Source organism: Eucyclogobius newberryi, unplaced genomic scaffold (genome assembly GCF_026437365.1).
Source record: "Eucyclogobius newberryi isolate DKJ021-1_F unplaced genomic scaffold, fEucNew1.0.hap1 SCAF_9, whole genome shotgun sequence".
NCBI lineage: Eukaryota > Metazoa > Chordata > Actinopteri > Gobiiformes > Gobiidae > Eucyclogobius > Eucyclogobius newberryi.
The window spans coordinates 29,338,304-29,364,536 of NW_027316532.1; the positions used below are offsets into that span (position 1 = coordinate 29,338,304).

Here is a 26,233-nt window from a genome sequence, read left to right on the forward strand (position 1 = left end):
TGCACAGCTCCTGCCCCTGTCCTCTGTGGACACGTTCTGCCGCCGACACGCACTCTGCTATTTATTTTTGATTTCATTACACTCTTTATCGTGTGGCGTATATGGGGAAGAGCAGGACATCTCTCCCTGCCATTATGAGCTCTTAGATGAGTTCATCACATCAGGACTAATGACTTTGAAAAGTAGTGTTTTGTTGGCTCGGGGCTTGCTGACAGCAGTAGAAACCCAGGGAGCGTGGATGGGGAGAGGTGTGGCCCTGTCAGATCTCATATACTACCCTTTGCTAATTGATGTGATTGCACTCACACATGGTTGATAAAGCTGAAGTGCATTCACAATTTCTTGGCTTCTACAGTTTTAAATCTTTAGAATAATCGATTCACCTCTCCAGCTCACCGTATCAAGGAAAATGCACTCTTGCCATTGAAGCTACAGTCAGAGTCTTCCCACAATGTCGCAATATCCAATTTAGTGTCACAATTATTGGGAGAACATCAACTATTCACATTTATTGACACAACGACCAAAAAAGGGCTTAATTCTTTAAATTAAATCATTTTCTGCCTTTTAATGATTTAAGAGCACTGGTCAAGGACTACACTCAGTGCTGATGCACTTGTTTTATATAATTTTATCTCATATTGTATGTATAAATGTTTTTAGGAGCGCCTAAATGTTTTTATGTATTGGTTAATTTTATTGAATGTTTTATTTATGTTTTAGTATCCTGTGTTTGTTTGTTGGTTCAAAAATGTTCTGGTTCAAAAAACATGAGATATTTACACAAAAATAGTCACAGTAGTGATGTGCCAGTCTTTTGAACCTGTGCTGCAGGTCTAATTAGACTAATTCTCAGTGAATATGAGTTGGATTGTAATAAAACACATAATTTTATATTTGAACACATCACAGCTGTCCCTGATTTACAGTGAGTGAGTATTTCATTGTAATAAGAGATATTTACACAGAAAGAGGGGTTGTCTTTAGACCTTCGGGAAAGGTCTGGCTGGAAAGTTTAATTTCAATGCGGCAGGTTCTAAACTGCAGACCGCAAGATATTTCACATGTCTGCGCTCCACGTGTGTCTAGATTAACTTCCCAATTAGACCCATTCCTCTGTGAATGTGAGCCTGATTGTAATAAAACACACAGCATTTTGTGCTTCCACTGTCCACGGATGTCTTCTTCTACAGTGTGTCAAACGCTTGCGCTTCCTGCTAGAGTGTGCTCCCCGGTGGCCGTTGCCAGTAAAAATCTATAGATTAGATTCACCATTGTAATGGCCGCAGGGTTCATAGTGTGGGGAAAAAGTGGCCGCTAAAAGTCAGAAAAATATGGTAATTATACAAAACCTGAATTTCAATCATACAAACCAAATAACACATCAATAATATTGATGTATTTGACAAATTGGGTCTGTATGTCATTCTCCTCTAATTGCTGATCTCTAAATCCCTATTGGCAAACTCAAATAGGTCCCATGCTGGTGTCATCAGAGAGGTCACTTTGTCAGAGATCTAAAGTGGGCAGGTCACTTTAGAACATTTTATCTAAGGCACTTGATTGCGCTATCCAAAGCAATCCCCATGGAAATAATCTGGGATTATCCTGTTGCTCTGCTTATCCTCCCCACATCTCTGAAATGGATTTTGCCAAGAATTGACCAAACCGTGGCCACATAAGGCATAGTGTCCCGCAGGCTTTCGTCTGTGTGAGGAGGAGGAGGAGGCCCATTTGAAAAGTGAGTGAAATCTCAGAAGACTGCTCTGTGCCCCTGATGAGTTTCCTGTCTCCATGACCAGAGGCAATGGCCAGTGCTGGCTCCGTGACATGTCATTATATCCATGTGTGAGAGAGCTCCAAGGGTTGTCATGACTACACCAGGGGGGCACATGCAATTCACGACATATTGTACTTATAGAGTCAACCATGAGTCATAGTAGGAGGCGTGATTTTGGTGTGGGCGAAACATTATATTTGAATAGGAATCACAGAACTCACGCTTTGATGGTGCACGTGTGCGCTCACGTCTGTCACCCAGAACTGTGAACTGTGCATACCCTCACAAAGAACCATGCCATAAATAATCTTGGTTAGTTGTACATATTTGGGCCACACTTTAGTCTTGTCTTTGTGTCTGCATTTGGTAAAATATGTAATTTCTGCATCTCTCTTGTAGTTGTTGAGCAGTGGGTACTGAAAATGGCAGATGCTATAGTAGCAACCAACTTTTGAATGGCTTTCTCACTCTGTATCAACTTAAATTATCTCTATTTTCCAGTAATTTGTGGAGATGTTTTGTAATAAGAAATCAATGCAAGTGTACATTGCAGCAAAACGTTCAGCTTCACCACAAGCACATTTCTCAAATTACTTTACAAAATAGGGGCACGACATTATGAATAATAATGTCTTTCTTTTGGGTTTGTCCTCTTAAGGCCCATAGTTACAGGCTTGAAAAGCATAATCAAGCATCAAGACTGAAAAATCAGAATATAAATACATCCTCATCTTCCAAATATCAAGCATGTTTATGACCTATGAGATACACATCAGAGAGAAAGCAGTGAGCACAGATGGATTGTGGGTAGGCAGGGGTCCTGATTATGGTCACCAGCATGTCTGCTCCGAGGGCCTGTTTTTGCCCTGATGCCCTGTCACTTGTCAGGGTCTGATTCAACAGCATGCGTCATCCGCTCCGTGCAGAGGACCATGCGCTCACTGTCTGTCCTGCTCGTCAGTTTCTTTGTATATTTGACCTGTCCTGGCACTGTCACAGATTATGTTCACATCACTGTCTAGACCAGGAATCCAATCTATGATCTGGGGGCCAAATGTGGCCCTCTGACCATTTTTTCTTGGCCCTTTGGCCTCCTGGTAAAGTGGCCAAGATTATCTTGATAACTGCTTTTTACTTAAAGTTTCATTATTCTCTACCAGTATAAACCCGATAACCGATAACATCTTGGTGTAAAAAAGTCTAATATGAAGGTATCAGACTGAATTTAAGAGTGGAGGCCCTTTTAAAAAAAAATAATGCAAAGGTATTGACCACATGTCTGTGGTCCACTGCTTGAGCTATATTTCAACATGTGGTGAAAAAAATCCCTGATCTAGGCATGTGTGTCCTGACCTAAAGTAGGCCTAGGGTTATCACTGAAGTAGAAAAAAATCTTATACCATCTTAATTTGTCCATGTTTAGGTGTTTAAGCTTTCATAGTTCACTTTGTTACAGTGACGTGCATTCAGGGCAATCAAGGCAATCAGTGATTGTCCGAGCTGAGAAGTGAAGTGAAACTGGAGCGTTTGTCCGACACAACACAACACAACACTGAAGCAACAACAGCGACTAAGGAATAACGGGACATTTTATGAAGAGTGAGTGAATCAGTGGCTGTTTTAGACCAACTACACGTCAGGGAAATACTAGACATTTCTTCAGGAAAGACGTGGCTTGATTTAATCTGACAGTGACAGGCGAGTTTTCACACGGCTGTTGGAACGCTTGTTTTTAAGGTTACATTTGTGGCAAATCAGGTCTAAGTGTCTGAACAGTAACCTGTTATTGTGAGTATCGTGTCATAAATGTTGTTTTGTGTAGTTACCTGTAGTACTAAAGCTGCAAAACGTCGGTCTTTCAAACTATTTCATTAATTGGGGTTAATTGATGCACTGATAAGGTGTGTTGGCTAATTTTGTGAGTGAAAACACAACAGTTTGTGAGAAATATGTCTGTCAGTGCCTTACTGTCCGTATAAGCCAATTTTATTCATTTTTGAAATTCATCATAGCATCTGCCATTGTTCAGGGGAAATTTAAATCTACAGAACTGAGCATTTTGCTTAGTATCAAAATTGAGTTTTGCACACATTTGTTTTAGTTAATTCAAAAACTCAACGAAGACAATAATGACCCCTTTTCTGGAAATGAAACATGAAACAAACTGGAAATGAACACTTTACCAAATGTGGTCTGGGAAGATTTATTGACCAAATGATAGAGGTAGATATGAATATGGAATATACAAATTAGCCAATAACAGATGGAGTCCTAGCTATGATTGTTTCAGCTCATTCTAGTTGTGTGTTAGAGTTAATGTTGATTCTAAGATGTTATTATCAGCCAAACTGTCTAATGCATTCATTCGACCAGAACCAGAAGAATCTGCCTGATCCAGATGGACCTGTGTGTCCATGTTCAGGGAGCTGTGTCCATGTGACGCCTCCAGAGTTCACTCAGGGGTCAATGGGAGAGGGAGTGGCAGCTGGTCCACATGCTGGGTAGGGCACGGCCACTCTGAAGCTCTGGCTCTGACAGTGTCAGGCTGAAGAAGCACTGGATCAGCTGTGTTTTCCTTGACTCTGAGGCATTCCTCAGGTAACATAAAGGCTGTTGCTCTGATCCACAGATGATGCTGGTTTCAAGAGATTGTCCTGGATCCTGGAAGTTTTGTTGTAGATTTAAAAGTTGCAAAAAGGCCCTTTGCTTGAGTTTGCATGTTGCAGTTTAAAGCAAAAATCATGTCTAAAGACGGGCACAGAATTCTTATTTATGGGAGGGAAAAGTTAGCTTCTTAGCATTACTAGACTAGAGATGAGCCCTTTCTCTCATCCCCCGGGTTGAGGTCCTTCCTGCTTGAAGAGCTGGTAGAATTGAGTTTGGTCTTCTCTCTCTTTCCCCAGCTGACCCTGGGGGGTTGGTTTTGCACCAGTTTTCAACCAATCAACATGCATACTGAGTAAGAGCGGATCAGAGAATAAGATCTGGAATATATCTGATGTAGCCATTATTTAGGCCACATAGTGACAAAGATGGAATTGTTCACATCATAAAACAGTTAAATGAACATGCCCTCTGCACAATAACATTATGTACAGTAAACTCATCTTGTGGACAAAGTCTGCAATCAGATGATTGTTTACTAAAACCGTATAGTTTTTTTTTTTTTTTTAATGTTTTAGCTTTTGTCTTTGTAGAGAAAATGGTTCTGTGAGTTCAATTGAATCCAAAAGCAAGTATTTTCTAACGTTCATAGTGTTAAGTTTCTTCTTCTGCAGTGGGGGTTGTACGATAGTACAGCCTTATATATATACTTTATTAAAAAAAAGTTGCCACCTGGTTTTAACTAAGCAAGAAGTACGTCTTCTAACTGAAAGTTACACAATCCACAAAAAAGGTATTGCACATCATTCAAAACACAAATTTCACAACCCTGTACTTTAAGGCCTTAAAGTACAGTTTCTATTGTACTCAATAGCCTTAAAAGTGCATTTCCTAATTGGTATTTGTACAATTACAACTGCATTTTCTCAATTGGCCCACAAGTGCAGTTAATATTGCACTCGTCCCTGTATTGGCCTTAGTTAAGTTACTATAAGTTACTATTGCATAACCCATTGACCTAAAAGTGCAGTTAATGTTGCACTCTTCCCTTAGTGACCATGCAATTATTGTGCCTTGTAATTGTATCACAGCCGTTTCTTTTGTTTCATCATCGAAATGGATAGAGGAACAAATGAGTATCTCTATTTATATCCATTTCGCTAACATTGATGCATCTAGTACTTTGTTTTTTTCTTACATAAAACAATCTATGTAAAGAAAGAAATGAAAACTCAGGATAAGTAAAGTACAAAATTAGGAGGTAATGAGGTGGTATCCAAGGAAAAGAGCGATTATTATGACCAAAAAAAAGATGTATATATTTAGTAGATTGGCTGTCCATGTCATTGATACATCCATATACTTTAGATATTATTCCCCTTAAAAGTTCCAATTTATATGCTTTGAAAAATATTTCAGTCAGAGGTTGTGATTGTTGTTGCTTTGTTTTATTTCTTGATTATAATAATTCTTTATTTGTAAATACCTATAAAAGTCCTGTTCTTCCAAGCCAAAGGATTCTTTCAACATAATTAAAAAATCTTATGGCTTTTGTTTTCCTAATCTTAAATCTCAGATCAGTGAGGTTTGGCTTGGAACTTTGGTCATAAGCAACTCAACTTCCTCCAAGTTGAGAACCCATGCAAGCAAATCCAAACATATAAATTGAACTAAGATATTAAAATCTTAGTTCAATGTGTCGTCTGCCAGTAAGTAAGGCCTGTACAGGAACCCGCGGCACAACACTGCACTCAATATATACTGCTGTACTGGTTTCACCAGTACAGCAGTGCTCTGATCTGATCTGAAATAAAGTATTTTGTCAGGCAAGGTAAGCCCCAACCACCTTTTTCTTTTGGTAGTTGTAGGGTCTTGAATTGGATACAGGGTCTTTTACCGCGCCATATAAATTTAGAGATTGCTTTATTCCGGTTGGGGATAGGAATTGGCAACGTCTGGAATAGGTAGAGACATCTGGGCAAGATGTTAGTTTGATTGATTCAATTCTTTGGCTTAGACTGAAATATGGTTGTGGATGCTGAGGTCCTGATTGCCAATGGTGTTACTCGTGCACTTGTAGATGAACAATAACCCCACGTACTCCGGTGTAAAAATCGTTCTGAGCATTTATTCCACAATGAGAACAAAAATTACAGGAGAAATCCAAAGCTGTCTATTCTCAAAAACAAAACGCTACGGTAAGAAAACCATATGGCTCCTCCGTCTCTGTGTCCTTAGTTTGCGTGTGTACCTGGCCACGCCCCCTGAGCGTGTCCCTCTTAAAGCGACGGGAACCCAACCACACCAGGGCAGGCTAATTACCACTAATAAATGTTACAAATACAACAAATGTAATCGAATAATCTAGCCTTTCTAAACAACCAAAAATATTCATTAGTAAAACATAAATTTACACATCTATAACGAAATATCAAGTTTTCCAAATTAACATAAATATATAACTAAACTTGGCTCCCACATACCGGCCCCTAATTGTGACCCTATAACACAATTATCAAACATAAACATGTGGAGTCAAAGTATTCAAATATTCTGCATGTCAGAACTTAGTCTTAAAGTGACTGTCTCAGTCTGTTTCTTGTCTGCTTCTTGTAAGAGACAAAGCTTTGTAATTGGCCTGTCCAATGTTCTCTTGTCCAGCGCTTCCAGAATTTTTCTTCAATCTTGGAAACATCCATTTCCTTTTCAACCTCGTCCTGAGCTTTAGTAGCGTTCAGCTCTTTCCTTTTTTCGACACAGTTTCAGCAGAATGCTCTTGAATTTTAGCATCCATGCTACTGCTTTCTTGAGGCAAAACCACACAGAAGTACTGAAGGAAATCCTGTACTGCATCTCTATGTTCTTCAATTGCCTTGGCACAGACAATGGTATTTTTTACCTTTGGATATTCTGTGGCTAGGTTTCCAAGGTGTTGCATGTTCCCGGGCTTACGGAGGAAATCCGGCCCCTGTAACAGCTGATCATTTAATGTGGTGCCCTGGTATGACACTCCACGGTCAAACACCACTCTCAGTTTGTGCTTCTTGGGATGATAAACCTTGTGATGCGGCAGGTGCCAAACTTTACCATCATTGCAACTAAGGTCCTTGTCGGGAACTTTCACAGCATATCCTTTTTTGATTATGTTACATGTGAAAGCTGAGTATTCTGCATGGAATGAAGGATTCTTCACAAGCTTCTGCTTTAAGATTAAAGCGTGCTGCTCTGCTACTTTGTGGTTACGAGGCATTTGAACGTGTTGGTTCCGCAATGGCAGGGCGATACTGTAATGTCCATCCACTATTTTAGTCAACTGATTAGTTATATCAAGAAACTGCAAGTCTTCTCTTGACATTTCCTGCTTTTCATCCTTTCCACACTCCGGGAAGTCACTCTTGAACTGCTGACTCAAGAGCTCGTCGACTCTGCTGACTGACATGCGATTGGCTGAAACCTGTATTAGCCCACTTGTTGAACTTTGAGGAGCTTGTCCTCTGATAGGTTCACTGATAGTCCAGCCAAGCCTTGTCTTTACAGCATATGGACCACCCTTTTCACTTGCAATAACCTGCCAAGGTTCGATAGCTTTAGGTGCATTGGTTCCAATAAGAAGACCAATCTTTGCATCAATCTTGGGGAGAGAAACTTGCTGAAGGTACGACCACTTGTTCACATACTCTTGTGAAGGAATGTTGTCGACAGATGCCGGAATGTCACTGTTGCTGTACATATCTGGCAGTTCAAAAAAGTCATTGTCGTCCAAACTGCTCACTTCCAAGCCAGACACAATACGGTTATTGACGACCCTTTCTGTTCCCATAGTTTTCAGCAAAATGTTTGTGTTTCTTCCAGTGAGGTTAAGCTCCTGCATTAACTCTTCAGTACAAAAGCAGGCAGTACTTCCAGGGTCGAGGAAAGTGAGTTTGTGTCACCTTTTGTCCTCTTTTCGATTTGATTTTGACTGGAACTATTGCCAAAATGTGCTCCATGTCCTCTGCACCAAACGCTGATGAATCCATTCCCACGAATCCACTCACAATTGACTCTGATGGTCTGTCTTCATTTCCACTTGATTCTACTTCAGAATCTGCATTTTTGGTTCTTGTCTTTATGTGTAGCACAGTAGGATGCAACTGTGAGCAAACCTGGCAACTTGCTTTCTCCTTGCATGAGTTACTCATGTGTCCCTGTTTCAGGCAACCAAAGCACAGACCTTTAGTTCGTAAAAAGTCAATCTTTTCTTTATGAAGGCATTTCTTTAGCTTTCTGCACTGTTCCATAGCATGCTCAGCATCATGGCAGAAGAGACAGGGTTTAGAAAATGCACAAACCGTTGCTCTTGGATTAGTGTCTTGGTAATAGTTGGTGATAGTTGCTGCCGTAGTGAAGCCTTTCCTGCTGCTACTCCTTTGCAACCTCTCGTCCACTTGACCTTTACCATGACCCCTTGCTGCGCCATCTTTAATGTCTCCAAACAGTGGGTGCAAAACTTCTTTGGCTTGCTTGTTGACAAATTTCACAATGTCTTTGAATCTGGCTCTGCGTTGGTCCCACTCTTCTATTACACACGCATGTGTTCTCCACCTTTCTCTCAGTTTGTATGGAAGCTTGGCGATGATAGCACGCATATTGGCTGTGTTATCCAACTCCTCCATAAACTCCACGTCATTCATTGCATTGCGACATCCTGTGAGATAGAGGCCAAAAGCTTGGAGAGCTTCTCCATCGTCAGACTTGATGGTGGGCCAGTCCAGAGCTTTGTTGATGTATGCCACTGAAATCCTGTAGGCATTTCCAAAGTGCTCTTCCAAAAGAGTCTTTTTGCTTCGTTATACGCGTGTGGGTTCCATGTGTAAACAACTCCTAATCAACTCCCTTGGTTGTCCACTTGTATACTGCTCCATGTAGTACAGTCTGTCCTTGTTACTTTCAGTCTTATCCTCCACACCATGTTCAAATGCTCTGATGAACAGCCGATAGTCCAAAGGGTCCCCTCTAAACACAGGAATGTTCTGAGGCGGTAGGGTAGCTAACCGTTGCTGCTTTATTAGCATTTCAATAACATCTTGTAATCCATTTGCTGACTGTGATGGCATAGTGTCAGCAAAACTTGTTCTTTGTACACTTTGTGTGCCAGCGTGCTGCGCCTGCCTTTGTTGTGCTGGCGGTTGACTCTGTGACTGCATGGGAGCTGGTAAGTTGTGAACTCCGTTAGACTCAGCGTAAGCGTTCATTCCATTACGAATAGATACTTTGGAGTCACGGTCTTCGTAATCAATTAGGATTTTGATCTTTGCCTCACTTTCTGCAAGAGCCGTTTGGATTTCAAACTCCTGTTTTTCTCTTTCAAGCTCCTGGGTTTCTCTTTTAAGTTTAGACTCCTTTTCCTCCAATATTTGTTTCTGTTTCAAAGAAGATGCTTTAATCAGCAGTGCAGCTCGTTCTAGCTCCACCTTAAGGCGAGCGGATGAAGCTGCTGATGCACGAGATGAGCGTCCTGATGCATCTGAACAATTAGAGCCTGATGCATTTGAGATGCTGTCCGATGGTTGCACCTGCTCTCTGTATTCCAAAACTTCTGATTTCTGCAAAACAGCCTTTTTAATCCAACCGTGAGCTGTTTCTGCAAAGATCTTGAAAGAATTGGCCTTGGGTTCGAACCAGGACTCTTGATCTCTGTTCATATCGTCCTCCGATATTTGTTGAAGTTGTTCTTTAACATTGATGTTCAGGTCACAAAACTCTCCAAACAGTCTTATTAAAATCTTCCATCAACTGTTTAGTTTTCTCCAAGCAAGAATCCTCTTCACTTTCCATTAATTGGCGCACCTGGTTCATTGTGCCTGTTAGCTTAGCTAACTTAGCTCTCCTGAGGCTAATAGCACGATGCAGCCTTTCCTCCTGTGCTCTAGGTGTAACCTTTACAGTCCTGACACCCACCACAGAGTCTGTGTCTTCTTCTCTGTTTAACTCCATTGTATTGTTAGCAGAGTAGCAACAGAAAAGTCTTTTATTCCTTGAGTTAGCTTGACCAGTAGCCCACTTAGCACAATGACAATGCGCTTTTTGTATTAACAAGTTCCACTTTACTCACGTTCATCACAACTTGAATTATTTCCTTTGTTCTTCCAAATGTGTCCACAAACGTCCAAGGTCCACAATGAGCTGGGTTTTCTTACAAATGTGGGTGCTGAGGTCCTGATTGCCAATGGTGTTACTCGTGCACTTGTAGATGAACAATAACCCCACGTACTCCGGTGTAAAAATCGTTCTGAGCATTTATTCCACAATGAGAACAAAAATTACAGGAGAAATCCAAAGCTGTCTATTCTCAAAAACAAAACGCTACGGTAAGAAAACCATATGGCTCCTCCGTCTCTGTGTTCTTAGTTTGCGTGTGTACCTGGCCACGCCCCCTGAGCGTGTCCCTCTTAAAGCGACGGGAACCCAACCACACCAGGGCAGGCTAATTACCACTAATAAATGTTACAAATACAACAAATGTAATCAAATAATCTAGCCTTTCTAAACAACCAAAAATATTCATTAGTAAAACATAAATTTACATCTATAACGAAATATCAAGTTTTCCAAATTAACATAAATATATAACTAAACTTGGCTCCCACAATGGCATAAGGTTCCATTTTTCAGGGACTTTCTTTATGGAGGAAAAAGTGAGGAATAGTTTTTCTCAAAAACTTTTGATGAGTCTTTATGCAGAACCAGACATAAATATTTGATGGATTCTGTTTGCCATTTAAATGGGTGGGTCACTCAAAATGTCAATGAGGATTGCCAGTAGGATAAAATCCTTTATTTTCAGGGGCAAGTACTTGTACTTCATCAATGTACTTGGGTAGATTTTTCAGGTATCTGTACTGGAGTATAAACATTTCTGGCAACTTATTACTTCTACTTTTTACTTTTCAACCCTTACACTTAAATGATCAAAACATGCTTGTTGCTTTTATTTGAATCTGCAATTTTTTTAATTTATTTTTTCCTTTTCATGAATCCAATGCATGCCCACGTGCTTGGTTTTTGAGAGTGCTGTTGCTGAGTTCATGTGTGAGATCTCAGCTGTGTGTGTTCATAAGCACAGATAATGAATAGACCAGGGTTTAGCTCCTCAGGTAAATTAAAGATTTATATTTTAACTCAAATAAAGCTGTTTTTCTTGTTAAGTAGCACCCTTTCCTCTAATTGAGCATCTGTGTTGGATTATGTTTAGGCAGTGGAACCTGCTATCAGCCATCCAGCAGTAAGCCAAAGAGTTTTTTTTAGAAGGGACAATCAATAAAAAAGAAGAAGAGATATAAACCACATTTCTCTGTGCCTTAGTGAATTACCTAATTATGAGTTTCCTCTCTGCCTCGACACACATGGATTCTGGACACAGGCCCAGGTACATGTAGGCTGTTGCCTTGGGCCATTCATAAGCTCTAGATTTCTCTCTGTTCCCCAATGCTTCCCCTACTTTCCTGTTCCCACCCTCCATCATGCACACTGCTCCCCAATCCAAATCTCCAAGGCACACTGCACCTGTCCCTGCACCAAAAATACCCCAGGATGCCAGCAATCCCGACAATCTGTCACCTTCAGGGCCTCACCGACATTTTTAATCAGAAAGTGATAGAATTACAGCTATAGAGATGGCATTTGCGCTTTTGGTGAAATATATATACCCTCACTGAAGGCTGGCTTGAGTACAGTTTGAGGGAATCCTTGTTTTTAAGTGAAGTACACAATCGCTTGGAGGACAAATTACAACAAATAAGTGCTTTGTTCCCTAAAGCTCCTTGTCTCTATGTGGACCATTGAGGCTGGCAAAGCTTTTCTCTTATCAAGAAGTACAGTGCATCAAAGCCCAAATGTGATGGAGTCCAATTATAAGGGACTGTAGGGATTAAGAGCTAATATGTAAAACACATTTTAGCTTTCCAACACGTCTAAGCTTTCTTAGTCTCACACCAAGGGGTACAACGATTTCAACAAAGCAAATAAAGTGAGGCTGGTTATAAGTAATGGTGTGAAGGCAACAAATAGTGATTTAAAGACCCTTTCAAACATTTTATTGCAGCATTGTATAAACTAAGTTGAACAGATATGTTCAATCATATACCTTTTATTTATCCATTTCTATAGGCGACATGTCATCTCACAATCACACTCTGCCAAAACGTGACCATCATGTGCTCAAGTTCAAACACATTTGAATACAAAAGGCAGATTATTTTATTTATATTAACACATCATCGTTATAATCTCGATTTTCTTCTGGTGGTCAGTCTGCAATGAATATAATTTTCCCTCTGGAATAAATAAAAGTATTTCTGATGATCCCATTTGTTTACTTAAAGGCGGTATGGACGATTTTTTGGCGATTTGAGAACGCAGGCGGAAGTGCGCATGCCACTCCCCCGTGCGGACTGATACAACACACACGTGCGTTTGTTTATTAGCGTGACGGAGCGCATCGCATCGCTCGTCTCCCGTAGATTTCTGTCCACTTCTGCGTCAGCTCGAACTGTCTTTCTCCGTCTTCATTTTGCCCCGTACACTGAGGGAACCATATTATGATAGATCAATGCGCTTAGGCACGCGGAAACGTGGGGACGAGCCTGACGCGGCTGCAGGTGAGCGATAGGCGCGTTTTATGATTGATACGTGGCAGGACTAATGATTTATCCACGCCACGAGGAAATATGGTAAAAAAAATTGCTGAAAAAAATCGTCCATTCCACCTTTAAAGACTCCTGTGGTTTAGTTAAGCCCTGAAGAAGAGCCACAGTCAAAACACATTGACATCCCTCCTCAAAGTAAAGGACATTTAAATTTACACAGTCTTTCTCTTTAGACTCCTCCTTTGTGACGAAGCAAGTTATATATATATATAGATATATAGATATAGATATAGATAGATAGATAGCTAGATAGTGCTTAGCAGAAAGAAAATATATCCCATAAATGTCAACAAAAGCATCAAAAGTTTTGTCTGGTTAGTTGCCAAATAAGCATTAAAAATACTGGGGAAAGCTTAGAGCTGTGGAGAACACAATTTTGAGGGAAATATTCCAAAACTTCTTGAGTAAAAACTATTCAGTCACAATCTTTGCTGATAGAAGTTGTCAGCACTTAACATAATGTGTACCTTCTCCAAAAGTTAGTTGTGTTCTATTGGCACTTTGAGAACTTTTGCTGAATGCTGGTTGGGGCCTTGGTCTAACATATTCCTGTGTATCATGGGATAGTGATGCCTCAGGACAAACAACAAATCCTCTCCTGAGCAGGATATTTGAAACAAAGTGAGGAATGCATTTTGTTTTCAACATCAGCAGCCAAATGGATAATTAATGCAGGAACGAGGAGAAAAAACCTCCTATGGCCACAGTAAAGCCCCGCTGACGAAAGAGACGCAAAGGCAGATGTTACCCCCAGGCCACTGCTTCACAATCACATCATCCTCTTCTTCACATGCACATGGACAATGGAGACAGAATTATTAAATCAACTGCAGATCTATGTACATTCATTAATGCAGCGCGGGGCTGCAGCAGCACAGGTGAACAGGACAAGTAATCAAATGAGCGGTTCACAAATCCACAGCCCCAGTAGGGAGATAAGCTGCTCCTCAGCCCAACTTACCGTGCTATAATTAAGGGTTATGGAGTGCCTCTCATCTCTCCACTTTCCATTGCTCTTTGTCAGGGCCAGCCTATATAGTTGGCAGTGGCTGTGTCCCATTTCTTAGATAAAAATGCCTGGGTAAGGGACTGTCTGCCATGTTCTCTATGGCTGAATAATGGTGTGATGCCCTTGGTCTGCAGCCCCTCAGGGATTCTGTTTCAACAGTGACTTGCCAGAGTAAAGGTTGTGGCAGTAATTAAAACCAAATATTTAAGAATTGGCCGGTGGTCATGGCTGAATTTTCAGATCAATGTGGGCCAAGCCTGAGAGCGTGCTGGCTGCCTGTGCCTGTGTGCAGCCCACAGAGAAAGTCAAACAGATTGAGTCAGCTGCACTGCTGGCTAACTCAATGAGCTGCCGAGCTCATGGCCTGCTGGGACCTCTTGTTACAAAGCACTACAGTTTTCTATTGTTTACCATAAGGAGCTTCAGAGCATTTTCAAGTTCTGATGCTAAAATCAAGACATTTAAAAAAAAAAGTTATCATCTACATGATGCAAGTCATCAAGAGCTAAGCACTCCAACTTGCCTCCAGCAGCACACACTAATATCATTTGAAGAGCTCTTTTTATTATATACACACGGGTTCCATTTATTCATAGTTTTAGCACAAATCAAATGCAAAATGTTTTCTTGGGCCCTGGAGTTAGCTGAAGAGAAGCATTTATGATGGTAACATTAAAGTCATCCAAACAAAGTTTTGGGAACCGCTCCACATCAGAGTTACTGTATGTATAAAGGAATGTTCGATGCTTTGTTTTCTCGGATTCTCTCAAACCAAAGAAATCTTTATATAATGCACTTTTTCTTCGATTCATCTAGTCTTTTGATTGTCAAAAATCTAAAATAACCATTAAAATCCTGGAACATCCCAAACAAAGACAGGGTGTACTATCATTGATAGTCTGCTCCATACTTCAAATGCCATAAATATAACTTGAAACACGTAGCAAGCGAGGGTAAGGCCTCCACTCGTATACTGGCATTTCACCTCAGCATACGGGGACCACAGGTTCGTATTGATCAGAGGACAAGTTTGCTCAATTTGAATCATAATTTATTGATACATTAAGTTAGTTGGTAGATCGGATAGTTGAAAGTCTAGTTCTTTTTGCAGAGTCCATATCAAAAGATAAATACATGAAGTACATTCAATCGTTAACATTTTTCCACATAACAGTCCGGGTTCCAACCGGTACCAGGGAGAGCAGCACTTGTTTATATTAAAACATAGTAATCAAAAAGGCAGCGGTGGTTGTGCTGGACGCCCGGTGGGCTCCTGCACTTTCACCCCTTCGTGGGCACGCCGTACAGGGGCTTTAAACTGGGCTTGGAATGACTCTAGCTTCAGAGGACCACCGGGGACACACACAGCCGGTCTACAGTGAAGACACACCCAGCTGCGCGATGAGGCGCTCCCCGCGCGGACAGCGGCACTGCTACATGGAGTAGACGCATGGACCACACACACACACACCGAGCGATCAGCACCCGGAAGTACAGACAGCCAGAGGACGAACAACAACATAGAGCGTCTTTTTATAGTTTAGGTCTGGCGCCCACTGCAGGCGGGGCAAAACCAACAGACGCACACATCCACACTGCTACACACTGTTATCCAGGAACTGAATTCCAGCTTGAGTGAGGGAGGTTGTCAGAAATGGCATTTCTCTTACTCACGTACAACTTTTTCCTCAAGTTTAGTACTTCCCTGTTGCTTAAGGGGGAAAGATTGAACATGTTTCCTGATACTATTTCTTTCTGAAATAAAATAATAATTAGAATATCCTTCTAATTATTGTAGGGTATTCTTACTAGTTTCCTCCTCACACATTTATACCAAGAATCAATGTATATTCTCTGGGACTCGCCATTACATTGTGGACAACATTTGTAGGATTTTAGGGAGTTAATGTTCATATTTATTTATAAAAAGAGCACCATCTGAAGCTTGTTCAGCAAAACATTAATACCTACTCAGTCACATTTTCTGAAAGGGGAGTACACGATTCATTGACTGACAATTATAATTCTAAAAAGATGTATAAAAAGGCTCAATAAACCAGAATGATTTTGTGTGGTTTAATAAACAAAAATATAAAAGCAGTTAATTACACATTTGGTTACACAGGCTATGCCTGGGCTCGACTTAGTTCAAATAAATGCTTGATTAAGTTTTGATTGATTCTAGTTGAATAATGCAAGGGAGCCTCACTTTAATGCCTCTCTGCAAATATTAGCCACTCTCAGGTCTTACGTGTCCAAGGAAAGGCTCAGATGTGGAGCAAGGCCTCCTCAGAGCTCTTTGGGTCCTCAGAGCACTTTGGGTCCTCAGAGCTCTGTGGGTTTGTAGAGCTGTCTGTGGCGCTGATTCTTGTGCAGGGTTTAGCATTCGAAGAGTTTGATGAGTCCAAGGTCCATTGACTTGGATTCTTGGATTCGTGGATTCTTTGATGAAGTTGTCTGCTTCAGCCATTGCTGAAAGCAGAGTTTTGGGAACAATGGCACCCTCTCCCTGGTGGGGGAGGGGCCCCGGGGGTCCACGACCCAGTGTGTACTGACAGAGGCTCAGATCAAGAGCCCAAGGGAAGAGAGAGAGGTGTGGCCTAGAGTGGGAGTGACTTTAAATCTAAGTCAAACTTATTACTAATTTGGACAAATTTAACTTAAACCAGCAAAATGACATGTAACTATAACAATATACTGCAACATTGTCAATGAACACACATCATTAGCAGGCAATGAGGAAGTACATAAAATATGACATGAACACATTTCAAACACAGTTCTCATGGCAAACTAAACTAAAACATGATTTAGGTACAAGTTTAGATCACATAGTAAGCATTAAGTCCTGGGAAACTTTCCATCCTGTTCTTTATGGGAGGTGGTGACCCAGAGGGGGAAAGGGTCTGGTGAAGACAGTGTTCTGGTCCATGGGGGATGGGTAACATTCCCGATCCATCCAACATTTGCTTTGCTTTGTGCAACAGTGTTGAAATATGAAAAGGTCTGTCCTTCAAAGGTCTTTTTGGAATATCTGTGTCCCCTACATTACATTAAAATGTTGGATGAAGACCCTCTAGCATGGTGTTCATTTGAGCTGGTTGTGCTAATTTCAGCCTGATTTTTTCTTCCATATTGGTGAATAATAACATGTTATTAAGGTTTAAGTGCTTTTGGGGGTTCACTAAGTCAAGATGCGTTCATTTATCTGGTTTGTGCTTTGTCTGACATCATAGAGAACAGATGCCAGCTCAGTACAGGCTTCAGCTGGAGGCAGCAGTGAACTAGCAGATAAGATCTTTTGAGGATCTCCACTTCCTCCCCGACAGAGCTCCACTACGCCCCCTCAGGTGAAGACGAGGCCTTTCTTTAATCATTCAAGCTCCCTGTATTCACTCTTGCAAGCCCCGTCTTGCACCGTTTTTTATTTGATTCTCTTTTTTATTGTCAGAGCAGTGGAATAGTTACACACTCAGAAGAAGAAGAAAGTCAGAACTGAGCTGTCTTGAAATGTGTTTGTTAAAAATATTTTTCGATATCAGAAATTGGGTTTTTCAGTGTGAAAGGGAATATAGACCAGTTCAAAAGACAATCAAGTACCGATTTTGCAGATTTGCCCCTGTTTGCTCTAACATTGAGATAAATGCACAATATCTAATATATATTTAATGCTTTATATAAAACACCAACATTTCAGATGTGTGCTGATATTTCTTCCATGAACTTCAAACTGTATTTCCAGTGACAATTTTAAATGAATGTGCCATTTGTAAACATGGTTTGCAGACATTGGTTTGCAACTAGCCTCAAGTCTTCCAGGACCATTCCATGACTTTTGTTTTCTTGGTCGATCCTCAAGAACGATATATTTACGCCTTCTATGAACCGTACTGCAAATTTGAAACACAGACATGATGGTGCAGTGCGGAGATGCATTCATCAAGTCTTCAGGAGGACACGGCTCTCAGTTAAGCATACTTTAGCTATTATCACATCACAGCAGTGCAATCGCAGAGGAGCCATTTGAGGAAACTGGAACTGAGGTGGTAGTTAATAATAATAATAATAATAATAACTTTTATTTATATAGCGCTTTTCAGTGACCCAAAGACGCTGAACATAATAAAAAAAGGGGGGGGGTATTTACAGACAGGGGGGACAACACGTACAGAACACATTAATATACAGATAAAATGAACAAGACAGAAGAAGTAGAGAGAAAAAGATGGGGATGTAACAGGGGGTAGAAGTGTAGGCAATGGGGTAGAGGAGGCTAGGGGTAGGGGAGGTCATAGGCTTGGGTGAAGAGGTATGTTTTTAGGCGGGATTAGTTAATATGTCACTTCCAAATTTATAGAAACCTTTTTAATAATACTGCCGGTGTAATCGATCATTCGTCCAGGAGTGTTCCACAGTAGAAAAAGATTCAGTTGTAGTCATCACGACATCATCATCGACACTCATGACTCTCGGATGAGTATCAAAACGTTTTTTCTGCAACAATAATAGTGTAATTTTAGTATAATACAGTTTAGCAAAGCAATGACCAAATAACTAAATCAACCTAACAATAATAATAATTTACTTTTACAAAAACCCTCATGTAGGGTTCTGAACAACACAATCACAATTCGTACAAATCACACTAATGAGCTTTTACTCCATGCATCAGGAATCTATGCCAAGACAGTTTTAAAAACATACCCAAAAAAACATGCTCACAGGGTCACATGCTCTACCATTTGGTAGCTGTGATTACAGCACACATTCGCGGTAGCATAGTTTCAATAAGCTTCTGCAATAATAAAAGATTGATTTCTATCCTGTGTTCTGCATTCTTTTTCATCAATTCATCTTGTACTGATGATGGAAGCAAGTGACCACTGCGCAAAACCTTCTCCAGCACAAAGACTCTCACTGGGGTTCAGATCTGTAGTAGACTAGTTTATGCTTTTCCTTAAATCAGAGGTGTCAAACTGATTTTGGGTCGCAGGTCGAACATAACATCAAAAATAAAACCATCAAAAATATAAGAAATAAAAAGCTAGTAATAGTTATTTGTGGACACTGCTGTACAGTCCACATTCATGCATTAGCTGCAGGAACAGGAATATGGACTTTCTGATATGAAATGTTGATGTTGAGGACAGACCTGTTGCTGTTGCTGCAAAACTCATTATGAGCACACAATTTTTACAGTTTGAGCTTATTTTAGTGACAAATTATTCATGTTGCGAATCAAATGAGTCCATTGTGTTCAGTCAGAGCTCACAGCAGCTTCACTCTGATCTGTGTTTTTACCTGCGGCTCCTGATCTGCCCAGGTTTGCTCTGGTTTTCCTCACTGAGCATCATCACAGAAGTTTGTTTTCTTGTTGTTAGCGCCACATTAGCTGTCCTTTAAGCGCAGCTCTAACATCCACAAAATCGTTTTTCTTTCTTCCACGTGTTTCCCAAAACCAAGGCTTAATGTTCCAAAGAATAGTGTTAAATTAAGCTATAATTTATTCATATAGAGATGTGTTCTCCATTTCTCGTTTTGCTAATTTCACTTGATTTATCCAAATTTGTGTGGAAAAATGTTAAAGGTTATGAGCAAATTGTGTCTTACTTATTATATTTAGACAAACAAACCAATCAAGGCAAAATGAAAGGAAAAAAAAAGGTTATGCCTACAACAATTTGGTGTTTCATTGAAGATGTCTATTGGGAACAACTTGACTCCCCAGACCTTTGGCTAAATAAAAAGCTAAAAACAAAACTTTGTCAAAATACACACTTTCACAGAACAACTTGTGCTCATACTATATCAGTATTTTGGATGTTTTTTGGCGAAATAAGTTTATATACCGCATTTTGCAAGACAAATAGGTGTTCAATTTAAAATCCTAAAAGAGCAGGTTCACAAATGCAATCAATCAATCAATCAATCAATCAATCTTTATTTATAGAGCCCTTTACAACACTCAAAGTGACAATAAAAAATCAAGGCAATACGAAACAGAAAACTAAGTAAAAACAAACAAAATAATACAAAATACCAAATAAAGTGTCACTACATTACAGAGTGTTAAAATCCAGACTCATAAATACGTTTTTTAATTGAAGCGAATAAAGTTGAGTTTAGTTTGAGTGGATTCTAACCTTTCTGTCTCGAAGACCCCAAAATGTTGTCCTACACTCAGAGTACACCCTAATTCATGTGCTAGACCAATAAATCTGTTTATATCGGTGTGTTGTTGTTGTTACAATTTTAATGATATTGATGTCCAAAATCCTCCAAAACATGCTTTTAATGAAGTAGAATGTATTTTTTAATCAATTCAAATACTATTTAATTTCACCTTCTTTCATCTGAAACCATTCCAAGGCCGTAAATGCTCGCATACCCTCAGGGGTCAAACACTGAGGTAGGGATAAAAAAAAATAAAACAATGAAAAACTTTAACCAAGCAAAGGCTGCTATGGAGGAACAGAGGAAGATGAGATACACTGCCTGCTGTCAGCAGATACCAAAAGGAGCATTAACATCACGTGGATAGGAGTCTGATAGAGTTTATCTGCAGCTTATGTCATGCATGAATAGCAATATGGAAACGGCACAAATTGAAAAATGTCACTGACAGGCGACAGGCAGTGCAACAGGCTAAAAGCTTACATTTGAATAAAAGGCTCTAAAATGGCATTCTTTCAGGCAGCTTTATGTTTCGCCAAACAGCATTTCACAGCTGATCATTTCCATAAATCAGGAAGAAGTCTATAATTTAAGTAGCAGTTAAATTCCACTTGAATCCTCTCCATTCAAAATGTACGCCAACCTACACAGGAACATAATTTGTTTTATATAGGCCTTTTCAAGTCATTACTCTCTACATCTGCTGTTCTCAGAAATAATATTTTTTATCATCAACAGACTTGTGCAGGTTTTTTTTTATTGAATCACAGTGTAGGATGCAACATGCTATTATTTACATTTCCCAAACTTTACACAAATGTTTTGCCAACCAATTATACAAATTGTAAATGTTTGGATATAAGATGAAACATTGTACTAATTTAACTACAGCAAACATGGCTTTTATTTCTTCGAAAACATTAATATTGCATGTACAGTTTTTCTTATGTTAATGTTGTAAAAAATATCAAATTAGGAACTTTATCGTCTACTTCTGTGATGCGGGTTTTGGGGTATTATAAGGTCGTATTTTAAGATTTTGTGTCCAAATTAAACAAAATGATTATAAGCTACAATTAAAACCTGAGGAATAGCACATTAGTCAATAAATCAATCGAATTTTATTTGTCAAGCACAGTTCGTACAAAAGTGCAAATCAAAGTGCTTTTCAACGTTAAAAATACAATTCAGTGGAGGTCGCAATAAATCAATAAAAACACATGAACATAGTATTTAAAATAATAAATACCAGATAAAAATATTTCAGTCACAGGCCCACATAATACCTACCACAGTTTGAATCCGGCCCTCGACAGTTTGCTGCATGTCATTCAACAGTCTGCTTCCCACTTCACGCTGCACTGTCCTTCATTCCTTTAAAAAAGTAGAACAAAATAAACATGATCAAAATAAAATATTAGAATAACAATAGGACTATAAATTTAAGATGAACAGCCAGTGTGTCTTTGTCTTGGATCCTCCGTCCGAGGTGACCTGTGTACAGAGCAACACAAATTCCTCAATCTATGGTTACCACAACTTAATCAGTGCTGCTGCTATGTATTCAGGCTCAAACTGGGGTTTGTCCTTGGGTCACAACACCTCCAGCCTGCACCTAACCACAAAACATACACGGGCCAGCCATCAAGGCACACACTTATAATCCAGTCCTGCCTCTATTCAGGCCTCGGCCTTGTCCCTTCACACAAACTCCACGCTCAACCTGCCCAGCAATAGCTCCTTCCTGTCACCTCTGCGTCCCAGTTTAGTATGTTGCCGTTCCATTCTCCAAATGGGTCCTCATCACAAGGCCCAGCTGCGTTTCCATGAATCTTGCCTCAATATAATTTATTCAGAAATATCTTATAGTCTTATTAGTGTAAATGTGTAAAATAACAATATATATCCATTTATATATCTATAAATAGATATAGATGTATACTTTGTTTGCGCGCCGCGTGGTCTGCGGCCTGGCGCAGCGTGCGTCACTTTTCTATGTACCCGTTGGGCGATTTGAAAAGCGCCCCAGAGCCACATAGAAAAGCAATGGGGATTTTTAGCCAATCAAATCATAATCAAAAGTGACTACGTCACTATGGCTTTCTCCATAGGAAAATAGCGACTTTGGGGCGCTCCAGAAAGCGCCCTTTTGAAGGTAGAAGTTACGCCAAGGAGCTACACTTTCTACACTAGAGACACAGACATGTGCGCGCGCCTACGCTCAAGTGCCACGTGCCGTGTTTTCTGTGTTTACGTCTTAAAACTGCTTCTACAGACGTCTGTGACAAAAGGTACGTCCAAAATGACTCAGAATGAGCTGCTCAACTGTTTGCCGGCTTTATTCGTGTTGAAAGCGGCTGATTTCGTATCAATCCGAGCCGAGACATGGGTCTGTCAAACTCCGTGCTCCGTTACCATGACAACAAACACGCAGTTTTTTTTAGTTTATTACTTGCATAAGGCTAACGCTAAGCAGTATCGCTTAACTTCTATTGATAAAAATATGCTTTTGTTATTAGAAAACCCATGAAAGAAAGCCATAAATGACAACTTTCCAACAGCAATAATGTCTGTGATGATTAAATATAAAAATGAAGCCTGCGTAAATTCAGCCTGGAAGACCTAACTCCATCCATCTACGTCAAGGCCTCCATGGAAGGACCCCTCTCCCCAGCGCCATCATCGCACTCAAGCGGGCGTCCGCCTGTCTGTCTGTGAGAGTCAGATCCCTCACTTCACCATGGACTCTCCCAGGTTTCTGCGCTTATCCCAAAGAGGTTATGCAGTTTTTCCTGGCCAAAGAAGTAGGGTGAAAGGTCAGGGGGCGTCCGTACCATGGCCCTCGCACCTGCTCCTCATCCCCAATCAACGCTCTCAAGTCGCTCCTCCCCCGCTCCCAATCAGCACCAGGCGGTCGCATTTAAGCCCTCAGGCAGATGGCTCGACCGCTCAAACCGTACTGCGACCCACCACCTCCCCAGCTCCTCCTCTGCATTCCCCTCATCCTCTACCTCCTCTTAACATCTACCACCACCAGTCTCCAGGCTCCGGGGGGAGACATCTAATACAAATAGATCATGGAGTGCCCATGATTGCAACGTCTTCCGCCGGGGTCTGAGCGCCAAATAACTCTCGAATAAAGCTTGCTAAACAGTCCATTCTCGTGGTCTCTTTGTCTCTCCAGGGTGAAATGTAAATGTTACACATGTAGTTCAGGGTAACTAATGGCACTTAGAAGCTGTTGTATGAAACACCAACAATTGTTTGTGTTTTTATTTCCTCTTAATGTAGTAATTGTTACTCTGCAGTATAAGTGACAGTATCACTGACATGTTTGTTTTGCTCTTTTCATTTTATAAAGTGTAAAATGTAATTTTATGTCAAATGTATTTTCATTGTATTATCATTAACAAAAGTGGAAATAAAGTGTGTTTACTTAATTAATTCAGTTGTAAATATGTATTTAAAATTCAATGTTAAAATTCAATTTTGGACATTTAAAAAAAACAAAAAGAGTTCATGTCAAATAGCCTCTCCTATAATTTGTACCACCAGCCGCCACTGTTACATTGTCCAGTGTGACTTTCTGCTTAGATAGAGAGTCTCGCAGACGTTTGCAATGCAATGACCTCGTTTTTTTCTGGGCTAAGAAACAAATAATTAAGTATCATTCAGATAATTATATCCTTCACCTAGACCAGGGGTGTCAAACATACGGCCCGCGGGCCGCATCCATTGTCCCATACAAACATAATCATCATCATCAGGATTCAAATTTGCCATTCAAAAAAAATATTGTGCAAGGTAGCAACTCTCAATATTTATATCCTCAGATTTAGAGCATGTATCTACATGGATATAACATTCAAATTTGGCACATCACTTAAGCAACATGTAAAATATGAATTTGAAAATAGCAAATTTGTATGTGACAATGTCTAACAAAGTTTTGTCATTTTTCTTCATCAATAAGATAACCCGTTTTTTTGTGGTTTCTCCTTCACTTCAAAAAGAGTGAACCAAAAACTGAATTTTAACCAGAGAATGTATGAGACTATAAAGCCAAAGGTTGAAAAGGTTGCCGACCGCTGTCAGTGTAAGTGCGTACATTCAATGTATGATCTCCGTGAAGGAAAACCCGGAAGAAAAAATCTTTTGAAATTGAAATTATATTTATATTTATATTTCGCCCGCCTGTTCAATACATTTCATTTAAAAATCCGTAAACCAAGTAATAAAATAACTGCGGCCTAATATTTGGCCCACGATTCGACAAATAGAGTTTGGTTTGATGGAACACTGTGGCTCATGCACTGAGAGGCGTAACTTAAGTCAGTTCAGGTGTACAGATAACTACAGATAACTACAGATAACTACAGATAACTACACTGACATGGAAATATTAGTTAATACATTTAAAAGGTTTTTTACATCTTGAGAAGTTTATTTTGTTAAGTCAAATACGATATTTTTCAGTTCCAAATACCTATTTAACAATATTTAACAATAGACTAAATGTTTTGCTCTGTAGATCAACTGTGATCTTAAGTTGTAATGCACAATTTAATCGATCCAGTAATTGCTTCAAAAACAGCGTAGGCTATATACTGCTATTTATTTCTTATATTTTTTATTGTTTTATGTTTTACGTTATGTTCGGCCTGCGACCCAGAATGAGCATCGAAATTCGGCCCCCTGACCTAGACCCTAAATCTGTCAACTTGATTGGTCTGTTTCATTGATAAATACATAAAGCAAGCTCTCTGATAATGTCACTTAGCGGCTGTATAATATTGGGCTGAGATCTGAAGCCCGCGGCACACTGTAGGTTAGAACAAAGGGAGGAGCTCTGGTTTACATTCACAAACTATTGAAAGTTGCACTGACGTAGTATGTCATAATATGATATGATGTGATCGCTGGTCATCAGGGCTGTTGTCAACACGATGATCCGACCATACATCTGATCACAACTCCACAAGACCATAAGCTCAGCAACAGCTTTTTTGTTGCGTATTCCATCACAATTCATCACCCAAATGATAGTCACCAAGAAGATGAATCAACTAAAGACTGGCCGCCGTACTGGTCATAATACTGAGTTGTATTACTGGGAAACTTGCATTTTACACACAGTTTACTTGTTAAACTGTCAATTAATGAAATACTGTAAAGGGTTACGGTTTTCATTTGTTCACGTTATTCACACACATGTTTACACCATTGAATATGTAGACCTATAAAGCCAACATGTCATTTACTAGCCTTTCCAATTATTTTTTCATGTACCCGCATATCCATAGCAGTCTTTACCTCTGGGAAATAAACAATAATGTAGCATTTTCCGTACAATGCATTTGATCATCTTCGTAAGCACTGCAATTAGTATCAGCTGTTCCTTTCATCCAAACCGCAGGGGTACACAGTGCATCCAGCAGCACAGTTCTCTGGTCAGAGCTGAAGTAGTCCACAAACAAGTGCAAATCAGAGGCTATCAGCAGGAGGCTTTCCCATTGGCTGATGATACATTTACCTGGTCAGGGAAAAGTCCTTGTACAGTCCAACAGCTCAACATTATATGCACCAAAACATCCAAATGGTTGAATTTGGCCCATTTCGGACGACCATTCTTCTGACCAAATTGTGTTGAGTGTTGAAAGGCAGGGGTGAGGCTTTATGAGCGCCCGAAGTGACTTTTGAATAGGAGCATGCCAGGAGTGTTTTGTGATTTATTCAGACCAAAAAAACTGTCTCCAGCCAGTGCGGCCTCTGCAAATTGGTGTCCTGTCGATCTTTTTTGGTCAGATAATACGACCCGGTGTGGAGGACAAGAATGGTCCTCCTGTAGTGGTTTTTCAAACAGCGGTGTGCAACCTTTTGATGTCCTGACTGTGCATAATGAGGACAGACACATTCGGCTCACAAAAGCCTCATGCAAACACTGCCTTGGATACAGCCAGTGACTATGTTCAGATGTTA

At 40.1% G+C, this 26,233-nt stretch overlaps 1 protein-coding gene across 2 annotated transcripts in view; it reads right to left on the reverse strand.

The window, feature by feature from the left end:
- zranb2 (zinc finger, RAN-binding domain containing 2) overlaps nt 1–26,233 on the reverse strand; it is a 65,543-nt gene that overhangs the window by 33,581 nt on the left and 5,729 nt on the right. The window lies entirely within an intron of this gene.